We start from the raw sequence: 13,198 nt of genomic DNA, 5'->3' as shown, positions 1-13,198 counted from the left end.
CACATATTACATATTTTTATACTTATATACATGCCTTCACAATTAGTATATATGACACATCAGTTACAATTGAAATTTGATCTTAGATCAAAGCATATTAAAATATTTATGTATTTCATTCAATTTCATAGCATACAATATTATCGTATTTATCATTATCACTTTGAATAGTTTTAAATGAAAAAGAAAAAATCGCTTGATCATTTGACTAATGTGGAAGAGATTTTAAATAATTATTTATTACTACTACTATTTGTAGTAAATCTGTTAATATTGTTTCAATATTTAGATATACAACAAGAATTGTTTCCTTCTTTAAATTACTTTTCAAAAATGTCGACATTTCTATTTGTACAGTCAGGTAAATAAAGTTCCAAAGGATTATTCATGACAACATTACTTGTTCTTACAACTTCTGAAGTATCTTCAATCTTTTTGTGTAAAATTTCAATTCTATTATTCATTTCATATTGATATACAATGTTACATTGAATATTACAAAATTCTTGAGTCATTTCAATATCAATGATCTTAATAGCATCTGTATAGATATATGCCCACAAGATATATATCATTTTGTATTTATCAGAGCTACATTACACACAACTACATAAATTACAATAATTTTTCTTGGTATTTATATCATACAAAACTGTATTTAATTGTGGTCCAAGATCCAATACCATTTTTCTTTCTAAAATTGATAATAAGGTATTATATATGAAATATAAAGCAACATGAAATGCGAAATAAAAACTACGAAATATATAATGTATATATCAGAAGAATTTTATTTAAAGATGAAGTTTTATAAAGATGTTATAATTTTATAATCTTAATAGTTTTATATCTCGTGATCCATAGTCAATATAGTAATATTTTTATAATCTCCATCATTTCTTAACTCATTTGTATCATCATTGTCATAGAGAAATTCATTAACGTATATAAATTCGCAGTTCGAGTTCTGTAAAAATGTATAACTTTAATGAAACATTATAAAGACTTCATAAATTTTAATTAAACATACCTTTCCCTTCCTATATTCTATATGTTCTGTAATTAATATTCCATCAAAAGGAACTCTCTAATATTGTATACGATTGAATTTAATAAGATTATAGAGGATCACCTATAATTGCATCCTCCATATCTTTCCTTAAATCATCTGCAACTGCATACGATTAAATATGTAATAAAATTGATATACTTTTAACACGTTGACTGTCGCGCGAATTTTACGTAACTTGCGCAAGGCGCCAACATAAATTTTTTAGTATGCGATGCATAGTATATTCAAATATTATTTACAGCAGATAAGGTGAGTTGTATAAACGTGTCTTATGCAATTTTCATGGTGGGGGTCACTGGTGGCCCACAAGGCGCTGTATACCATTTTGCTCGTATGAGAAGCCAAAAATGGTAGTAGATTATAATTTAGGGAAATCTTCAGTTGATTTGTCTGATTAAATGACTGCTTATAGTTTACCATTGCGAAAAACTATAAAGTAGTACAGAAAATTGGCAATAGAGTTTTTGCAGAATACTTGTGTTGTAAATTCAATGGTGTTATACAAACAAGCAGCTCGAAAAAATATTTCAGTCTTCGATTTTAGGATGAAGTTAGCGATGTATTTAGTGAAGTGTTTTGATGATGAAGATTCCATTTCTTCAAGAAATTGCGTACAGAAAAAACGTCGTCATGAATTTAAAAGGGAACCGAGAAGTATGCGAAATGTAAGGCGATTTTGTAAAGAGTGCTACGAAAAAAATTCAAAACAGCTAGGAAGAATCAGAGCAAAGAATTGCACTAAAAAAGTGGCGACATATTGTGCCGACTGTCCTAGTTCACCTTTTCTTTGCCTACCGTGTTTCAATGTGACTCATCGTTATGTGCACAAATAATATGTATATTTTCCTTGTATTAATAAAATTATAATTACGTGTTCTGTACGGTATTAATTTCTTTAAATCATTACGGAATCAATGGTATTATTTAAAAAATTTATTGAATCGATGTTTATCCTAATTATGTATTCTCACTATTGGTCGCGTCGTCGGTCACCGGTGGCCCCCATGGCGCTGTAGTCAAGTCGAGTGTCGGTCACCGGTGACCCCCACGGCAGTCAACGTGTTAAAAATGAATAATTTATCAAAACTAGAAACCTAGTTGGCATTAGAATACATTTTCCATAGGTTTTCATTTTTATAAAATAAAAGAAAAGAATCACACTTAATATTTTTTGTTTAAATTTAGCAATTTAACAAATGAATTGTTTTTTCCTATCTTCTATGCATAGTAATGATTTATCACTATGATTTTTAAATTAATTATTCTAATATTTTTTATTAGTCTTCAATAAAGTTGCCGAAAATTAAATATTGATAAGGCTGTTCATCATTTCGGTTTTATTATGATTTATCCCAACAATGAGCCCAGGTATAATTCTTGGCCGATTTTAATGAATAAGGTCTCATTTTAATGATGCATGCTTAAATGAGAAGATGATTTTCTTAAATTTTTGAAAAAGCATTATTTTTATGCATAAACTATTGTCAAAAAAATATTTTTTACGATTTTTTTCAAAAATTCGATAAAGTCATTTTTAAATCTTCATTTGAAAAATGAGACTTTTTTTTTTATCAAAATCGATCAAGAATTACACCTGGATTTATTGTTGGCTATTTTAAATATTTTTCCATATTTTTAGTGAAAAGTAAGTTTCGTATAATGATGCTCTTTAAAATTTGCGATAAAAGAAACGAAGCTCCTCATCCCATTATTGATTTTCATTTACAATTTTGAATGTGTGTTTTAGTTCTTTGGATTAGACAAATTGTTTGATTGTTCTGTGCGTAAAGTGATGGTCAAATTTTCTAATATATTCTAAACATAAGAAAACGTATTTTGCAATGCTTATGTAGAGAAACTGTAGTAATTTACTCAGGAAATTTAATAAGCTTTGGACAGATGGTAAAAATAAGGAAATACGTGTGCATTCGTAAGATGCATACTAATGGATCTTAATGTTTTTGATATTAAATTTTAGAGAAATGTGTAGTTTCCTTCATATTTTTTATACTAGAAACGTAAAATTTTATAAGCAATTAGTAGAATCTAGATTCGTTATTCAGGAATCGTTCGTGAGAGGCCGAATATTTCATCAATCTTTTTTATATTGTATTTTTATTTTATATTGTACATTTGTAAATTATTCCTATCGATAAGTTTATAATCATTGTTTAATTTTCTTTTTAAGTATCCAGTAATAAAGTTTTAGTGAATCAATTACATCCTTATTATCTTCTGATTTAAAAAATTTTATTTTTTTAATTGTAAAAATGTATCATACAGTTTTTTCTCATTCTGTTTTTATATTAAGTAATATTTATTTCCTGATATAAATATTTATTTAATAAATATTTATAAATTTTACGATTGAAATATTGTTTGTTTATTGTTTTATTTTTAAAGTATTTTTATATAGTAATTTTTTATATAGTTTTAACTCACGCTGTAAAAAGAGAAGCCACGGATTTAAGACGACCAACTAGTGTGCGCATAGTATGCAATTTTGTCGAATATTTTCTTAAAAATAATTGATGAATATACTTATATATTATATTATCTTAATACAAATTAAACCATGAGTTCTACACTAATTAAAACATGATTTCCACATTACCTATGAAGTAGAATTTACAGCGCTTTTTTTTATATGGTTTCTCCTGTAGGACTAATCAACTATACTATTTCGATTATTACTACTACTATAATACTATTACTATTACTACTACTACTATAATACTATTACTATTGCTACTACTACTATAATACTATTACTATTACTACTACTACTATAATACTATTACTATTGCTACTACTACTATAATACTATTACTATTACTACTACTACTATAATACTATTACTATTGCTACTACTACTATAATACTATTACTATTACTACTACTACTATAATATTATTACTATTACTACTACTACTATTATACTATTACTATTACTACTACTACTATAATACTATTACTATTACTACTACTACTATAATACTATTACTATTACTATTACTACTACTACTACTACTACTATTACTATTACTACTACTACTACTACTACTATTACTATTACTACTACTACTACTACTATTACTACTACTAATATAATATAATATAATATAATAATAATAAAAATGTATTTAAACATTATTTATATACATCTAAATATTATTTAATACATTTTATATTAGTACATTTTATAATAGTAAAGACAATTAGCTTCGTGAGTAAGAAACAGTGTGGAATAAATACACAACGATCATAAGGTAGTAAGATAAAGAGAAATGATAGCAGAAGAAAATAAAAGAAACATCTCGTAATTTTCTTCATATGTCGTTTGTATTAGATGTATTTATCGATGTGTTGAAATTATCAAGGACACGATTTGTTGAGAGTTCGCGCGTCAAACACCACGTAAAATAATGCATTTTTCTTTCTTTTGTTATCATAAATTACCGTCATCATATGTTTCATGATGTGTAAGTATATAAGTATATTCAATATAAGTATATTATTCTGTTTCTTCTTATTACTATATTATTAGATAATATATTATTATTATAGTAATAGTAGTAGTAATAGTAATAGTAATAATATGAAGTAAAATCCTACAGGGAAAACCTTAACAAAATAGCTTGTTCGTCAAAATCAATTAAGAATTACGCTTGTTCTTCTTGATGGCGTAAACCATTAAAAAACTAAAGTAAGCGAACACCCATAATAAACTACAATTTCACGAAGTCTCATTTTAAATAAATCAATGTATGAATACTTTCTACATTCACTGTATGTATGATATATAAATGATTGTGTTCAAGAATAGTCTAAATAAAGATAATATTTTATATGTAATATCGATTAAAATATAAAATTTTCTTATCGATTTAATATTTTTTTATTGATTAAGATTTCTGAATTTTAATTAAAAGAAGGAAATATAGGAAAATTGCACATTACAACTACGTGATCGAACTATCGCGATTTGTTTCATCATATTTTGCGGAATTCGAGCCAAGAAGATAATTAAGAAGTTAGTGTATAAAATTGTTACAAGATTTCTACGTTTGTCTGAGTTGTCTCAAATTGAACGATAATTTTTTGTTTATATATGTATAGATAAGGATTTAAAGAGTTAATCACTGAAAAAGGAAGAACCTTAAGAAAGATCGTTTATTTGATTTCCGATTGGTTTTATTACTTTTCTAAATGATTGATTAAATTCTTTTAGGTTCAGGTATGGCAATGTGATGAATCGTTGTGTCCTCATGAAAATTAGAGAGTAAGAAATCAGAACAAGGTATTAGTATATCGAGTTCACGATCGACCTTCGATTGATCGATTTTCCTATCCGACTGGCCCTCTTCCACCTTAATAGTGAAATTAAAATCAAAGATTTATGAATTCACGCTAAATAATATCGTACATAAATACGAGTAATTGTTCTCTTTTTTCTTTAATCTTCTATAACCCCATATAACTCTTACGTCATATTTTCATATATCTGAATTATTTCATTTTTTTAATGAAAAATTAATTATTGATTGTCTTTGGAATTCGTGTTCGCAAAGAATGTATTCTTATGCATAGCTACCTCGCTGAAGCGTTTAATAATATTTTCAGAAATGTGACAGGTTTTCTGACGGATCTGTTGCAGTCTTTAACGACTCGTTGAAGGATGGTGCGAATTTGGGTTGCGTCTGTGTTGAGTCTAAGTTTCGTTCAGATTATGTTTGGCTTACATCTGAAATCTGTAACAACAAAGACTATATTCTTATGCAATGAGGTCCGTTGGATCGATTGACAATCTATTCAGAAAAATAACACAAGTTTTGAAGCAGTTAAGGCGATATTAATTCGGATTAATGTAAATCTTGGTTGTGTTATTGTTATTTTTGGGTTATGTCTAAACGACATTTATAATCTGTAACCACACAGACTTTATTCTTATGTTTTACAGTACGCTGAGAAGACTAGTAATATTTTCAGAATCGTAGCACAATTTTTGACGGAGTTATTGCAATTTTCCTTGACTTTTCCTAGAATCGCGCGGGTTTAGGTAGCATGTAGATTTCGTTAAGGTTGTGTGTGTGATTCCGTTTCCACCATAAATTAATTTTTATGTATTGTGGTTGGCTGAAAAGATTCATAATATTTTCAGTGCTGTGGTACACCTTTGGACGGAATTATTTCAATCCTTAAATGCTTCATTTAGAATTGCTCTTGTTTGCGAAATCATGCCAGTTTTCCGTTGCGATCCAAGTAATATCTTCGCAATAACGCTATATTTTTGTTACTTTCGTTAAGTCAATAGTAATCAGTTTCGGAAGAATCGGAATAGATTTTAATTTTTCACGTTTTGACGATCTCGACGCGTTTTGACGCGTACGTTAAACAGACATTAAGAGAAATGAAAAGATCTTCAACAAGACGAATCCGTTTTAACCAAGAGTTACTCCTTATATAATTCAGTCAATTTAATAGATAGGTAATATTTGAACATTTAGATATGAATCATGTATGCGAATAGCATTTGTGCCACAGTTTTGATAATGTTACCAATCGATTAGACGGGTTGATTTAAATAATAAACAAGTCTTTTTTGAAATGGATTCGAGATTTTTAATATCTTTTCATTTAATATCTTTGTTTTTATAATATGCTTGAGAGAATACTATTCAATCTTCAATGGAAAATTTGTGTAATATCGGAGATATGTGTGATTCTGGACTTAAATAGTAAAAATGGAAATAATTTCGACAGAAGTCATGCTACAGTTCTGAAACTATTAACGAACGATTGGTCGGACTAAATTACATTAGAAAAAAGTCTTGTTTGTAACGGATTTGAAGCTTTGGATACTCATTCGTTACGTTTAACGCCGTTTCTCGCTTAAACTGCCGTCGACAGAACACGAACAGTTGAAATCTTTTCCGATTTCTCCAAATCTTGATTCTATCAATGCGGCTTGACGAGAGTATGAAGAATACTCGTATAACGTGTTTGTGAGGATACTATTCGAACTGCAACGAGAATTGGCTTAATGTCGGTAAAAGGTGCGACTTTAGACTTCGATAGGTAATATTCGAAAAAATTTCATCAGAAGTTGTGCTATTGTTTACCAATCGATTATGTGGATCGAATTACATAAGAAATAGGTCTAGGTTGAAACGGATTCAAAGTTTTTAACATCCATTCGTTACGTTCAACCCTGATTCTGACGTAAACGGCCTTCGACGAAACACGCAAAGTTGAAATCCTGTCCGATTCTTCCGTAACATGATTCTATCGATGCGGCTTGACGAGTGCAACAAATATATAACGTGCATGCGAGGTTACTATTCCAACTTCAACGGAGAATTGGCGTAGCAATGGGAAAATGCGATTTTAAACTTAGATAGGTTTGAATGGAAGTAATTCCTATAGAAGTTGTCCTAGAGTTTTGAAAATGTTAACAAACGATTCGACAGATTGAATTACATAAGAAACAACTTTGGTTTGAAACGGATTAAAGATTTTTTGTATCCATTAGTTACGTTTTATGTAGATTCCACTCGTAAGCTTCCTTGACAAAACCCGAAATGTTGAATTCTCTTTCGATTCTAACGAAATCTGAATCTGTCGACGTGTCTTAAAGAGAATAAGAAGAATATAACGTGCTTACGAGGGAACTATTCGAAGTTCAATAGAGAATTTAAGTAATGTCGGAGAAACGTCCGATTTGAATTTAAATAGATTAGAATGGAAATAACTCCGGCAGAAGTTATGACATAGTTCTGGAATGCTACCAATCTATTACGCACTCTGAATAATATAAGGAACAAATCTTGTTTAAAGCGAATTCGAGGTTTTTGTTATTATTTCGTAAAGTTTTATGCCAATTCTCGCATAAGCCTCCGTCAACAAAACAGGAAAATTCAAATGTCGTCCATTTCCTCCGAAACCCGTTTCTCATGATGCGGATTAACCAGAGTAACAAGAATATTACGTGCTTGTGAAGATACTATTCGAAATGGAATGGAGAATTTGCGTAATGACGCAGAAACATGCGATTCTAGATTTACATTTGTAACAATGGAAATAACTCCTTTAGAATTTGTAACATAGATTTGGAAATTATACCAATCAATTCAAATCAACAAAGCAGATTGTAGTACAAAAGAAACAAGTCTTATTTAATAGGGATTTGAGGTTTCTGTTATCCTTATGTCAGGTTTTACGCCTATTCTCCTGTACGCGGTTGTCAGACAAACATGAAAAGTTGAAATATTGCCTGATTCCTCCGAAACCAGATTTTACGATGCGCTTAAACAACAAGAATATATCGATCTTGGATATATTCGAACTTGAATATATCGAGCGTACTATTCGAACTGTATTGGAGAATTGATGTAATGTTTGAGAGACGTGCGATTCTGGACAAAGAATTAAATTAACTCCGATAAAAGATGTGCCACAGTTCTGGAAATGTGACTAATCGATTTGGCAAACTGTATAACAGAAGAAGGAAATTTAGTTTAAATGTATTTGTGGTTTTTGATATTCTTTCTTCAGATTATACGCCTGCTTAACAAAAACTTCGAATACGTTTGAAACAACTTATTTTTATGTAATTTTGTCTGTTGTATAGTTTGTTAACATTTCCAGAACTGTGGTACAACTTCTGTCGGAGTTATATCCATTTTTACTCATCTAAGTACAGAATAGCACTTTTCCTCGACAATACACAAATTTTCTATTGCAGTTCTAATAATATTTTTGCATGCACGTTATTTTTTTGTTACTATCGTTAATCCGTTTCAAGAGAAACAGGTTTTGAAGGAATCAGACAATATTTGAAATTTTCATGATTTCCAAAGGGTCTTATTATGTTTGAATATGCCTAAAACCTTGCGAAAGAATATAAAATTCCTCGAATTCATCTCAAACAAGACTTTTTTTTTATGTAATTCAGTTTGCCGAATAGTTTGGTAACATTTTCATAACTGTGTCACATCTTTTGTTAGAATTATTTCGATTCTTTTCCATTTAAGTACAGAAAGGGATATATTAGGGTGGTTTTTTCTGATCTCAACATGAAGAAGACAGAACTCGTCAACAAAAGCTAGGGAATGTGTTTGTGTATCTTGTGAAAGGTATTCACCAAAATTTCAGCCATTTTGGATGCGCAGTTATTGCGTTATTTGACAATCGTTTGAGTGAGTCGATGTGTTTTTGTGTAAATTGAAAAAATCGAATATCGAGCTGTCATTAAATATTTATTTTTGAAAGGCAATACGCATACGCAAATCGAAAATGAGTTGGATGCTGTGTACGGAGACTCTGCACTATTATTTATCACCGTGAAATTTTGGGCAGCTGAATTTAAACGTGGCCGTACCAGCTTGTGGGACGATGAACGTTCGGGACGTTCAAAAACTGCAACCACTGACGATAACATCGCTCAAGTTCTCCAAATAGTGCTAGACAAACGTCGAATTAAAGTGAGAGAGACCGCAGAGGCTATGAATATGTCAAAAGAACATGTTTGTCACTTATTAAATCAAGATTTAGGCATGAGAAAGCTTTCCGCGCGTTAGGTGCCGCGTTCGTTCACGTTAGACCAAAAACGTGTTCAAATGAACATTTCCAACGTTCTATTAGCGCAATTTAGGTACAATAAATCAGAATTTTGGTGCCGATTAATTACTGTAGATGAAACTTGGATACACCATTATAGTTCAGAAACAAAAATAAGTCAGTAGATTACGAAGAGGGAATCGGCTTCAAAAAAAGCAAAAACTTTTTTCTTTCGGCTGGGAAAGTGATGGCAACTGTTTTTGGAGTTATCTTAATTGATTATCTTCAAAAAGGTAAAATCATTACAGGAGTATACTACGCATCATTATTTGACAAGTTGAAGGTAGAAATTGCAAATAAATGGCTACATTTGCAGAAAAAAAAGATTTTGTTTCACCAAGACAATGCGTCGTCTTACACCTCAGCGAAAATTTACAAATTACGGTTTGAATCGATTTGTAACGTTTTCATAACTGTATGACAATTTCTATCGAAGTTTTTCCTTTTCTTAACCATCTAAGTAAAAAATAGCACTTTTTTTTTACAATATACAGATTTTCAAATACAGTTCGAATAGTATTTTTATATACATGTTATTATTTTAGCACTATCGTTAATCCGTGTCGAGAGAAACATGTTTCAGTAGAATTTGATGAAACATTAATTGCCATATTTCACCGATGGCCGTTTACGCGGAAATATGCGTAAAACTTTACGAAAAGAATATTAAAAACCTCGACGCTGTTTCAAACAACAGCTGTTTGTAACATTTTTATAACTGTCACTTCTGCCTAAGCTATATCCATTCTTACCTATCTAAGTACAGAATGGCACGTTTCTCCCACAATACGTAAATTCTACGTTGCAGTTCGAATAGTATCTTCTCTTGCACGGTATATTCTTTATACTTTCATTTAGCCGCGTCGATAAAAATAGATTTTGGAATAATCGGAAGATATTTTAACTTTTCGTATTTCCTGACGACTACTCACGCGATTATAGAAAACATAACGAAAAAATATCAAATCCGTTAAAAAAATTACTTGTTTCTTATGTAACTCAGTCTGCTGAATCAATTGGTAATGCTTTCATATCTGTGTCACAACTTCTATCCGAGTTATATCCCTTCATACTCATCTGAGTGCAGAAAGGAACGTTTCTCCATCACAATGCAAATTCTTCGTTACAGTTTGATTAGTATTCTCGATTGCACGTTTCATTCTTATTATTTTCGCTAAACAGCATCGATAGAAACAGATTTCGGAGAAATCGGACGAACATTTCGTACTTTGCCAACGAAAGCTTAAGCGAGAATAAACGTAAAAAGTAACGAAAAGGTATCAAAAACTTCGAATCCGTTTTAATCATGACATATTTTTTATGTAATTCAATTTGTCGAACCGATTGATAATATTTTCAAAACTGTATCACAACTTGTTTCGATATTATTTCCATTCTTGTACATCTAATTCTATAGAATGGTACGTTTCTTCGACATTACGCAAATTCCCGGTTGTTGTACGAATAGTATTCTCTTTTGCACATAATATTTTTTATACTCTCGTTAAGTCAAGTTGATAAAAACAAATTTCGGACGAGATGTCAACTTTTCGTGTTTTTCTCGACAGTTGCTTAGACGTGAATAGACGTTTAAAGTAACGAAAGAATATCAAATATTTCGAGACCTTTTCAAACATGATTTGTTTCGTATGTAATTTAGTCTGCCTAATCGATTGGTAACATTTTGATAACTGTGTCAAAACTTCTGTTGGAGTTACTTTCATTCCTATATATTTAAGTACAGAATGGCACATTTCTCCGACACTATGCAAATTCATCGTTATTGTTCGAATAGTATTCTCGCATGGAAGTTATATTTTTTAGTTATATTGTTATATATATGGTTATTATATTGTTTTATATATATATATATATATGTATATATATGGAAGTTATATTGTTTATTTCGCTAATCTATGGTGATAGAAACCGGTTTCATAGAAATCGCACGAGATGTCTTCTTGTATGTTGCCGACGGCTACTTATGCGAAAATAGGCATAAAACGAATCGAAAGGATATTAAAAACCTCTAATTCGTTTCAAACATCTGTTCTTATGCAATTCAGTCTGCTTAATCGATTGGTAACATACTCATATTTTTTTCAATCGCACTTTTCTCCAATATGCAAATACTACATTGACAATACAATTAGTATCGTCATTTGCATGTTACAATCTAGTTGGTGTTTGCGAGGATACAATACGAACAGGAATGGAGAATTGGCGTAATATCAGAGATAAATAAGATTCTTGACACAGGTATGTACGAATCGAAATAATTCCGATATATACTGTTCCATTGTTCACAAAATGTTACCAACCAATTCAGCAGGCTGCATTACATAAGAATCAAGTCTCGTTTTTAACGGATTCGGGTTTTTTGAAATTATTTCTTTATTGTTTATTCTTTATGGTTATTTTTTATGGTTTACTTTTATTCTCCCGTAATCGCTCATCGTCTGAGCATGAAAGTTAAAAGCTCATACGATTTCTCCGAAAATGAATTTTATTGACGCAGAATAAAGAGGGTAATAAGAATATGACACGCTTGAGTGGATACAATACGAATAACAACGGAGGATTGACGTAATATCAGAAAAAAGTAAGATTCTTGATACAGATAAATAAGAATCGAAATAACTCCAAAGTTAACTGACATCAACAGTTGGGTCTTGAATGACTGTAGAGTAATTGAAGTGCCTGCAGCCTCCCAATTACACCAATCTAATCATGCGCCTTTTTTTCGGTCAATCCTTTCGGAATCTTACACGGGAACGAGGTTCTTTTTTCCTTTTTTTCCTTCACAATAGAGCAGTCAAATTGCGCCAGGAAAGATTTACTTTAACTTACTTATTCGATAAAATAAAGAGAGAGGCTCCGTATATCGTACCTCGCGTCTATATTTCTTTCGTGAGTTCCTGATTTTGCTACTGACTCTTGAATTGGTTCCTTATTGTTAACGATAGCTGAGAAATAATAGGGCGAAGCGATGCTTGGTATTCGACACCCTTTTATTCTCTTTTACGAATTGATTTATTTAGTATAAAATCGGTAATGGAAATTTACAATGAATAACAAGATTATAAGTTTTAAGTATCGTAACTGCTAATTGTAAAGAACTGTGCTTAGCGACTGACTGTAACGAAGTGATTTTAACGACTGACTGCAACGAACTGAAGTTATCAGGTGATTGCAAGGAACTGATTTAGGCGGCTAACAGCGATGATTTTATTTAGACGACTGCAGATGATGAGGTCCTAACGATGAAGTGCTGACGATGAAGTGCTGACTATGAAATGTTTTCTGCTGCGGGGTTGCCTGCAACGTTTTGTCGCTTAGGTGCGTATTGCGCACGCGCCTCGTCTATACGCGCCTCTTTGCACGAGCCGTTCTCATGCGTTTTCCTGTCGTCAAGGGTGATAAGCCATTGTGTTACACTGTTCCTGCATGTACTTCTTTGGTCAGCTTTATCTCTGTACGAGTGGCTCTTGGGCGCGCTCTGCTGCC

General features: G+C 31.0%; 1 pseudogene; it reads right to left on the bottom strand.

Annotated features, from left to right (window-relative positions):
• Window positions 1-115: 115 nt before the first annotated feature.
• LOC146873092 (uncharacterized) lies at window positions 116-1,492 on the bottom strand (annotated as a pseudogene).
• Window positions 1,493-13,198: the final 11,706 nt, after the last annotated feature.

Source organism: Vespa mandarinia, chromosome 3, assembly GCF_050613455.1.
Source record: "Vespa mandarinia isolate Hongniang chromosome 3, ASM5061345v1, whole genome shotgun sequence".
Taxonomy (NCBI): Eukaryota; Metazoa; Arthropoda; class Insecta; order Hymenoptera; family Vespidae; genus Vespa; species Vespa mandarinia.
This window is presented reverse-complemented; position numbering and strand designations above follow the sequence as displayed.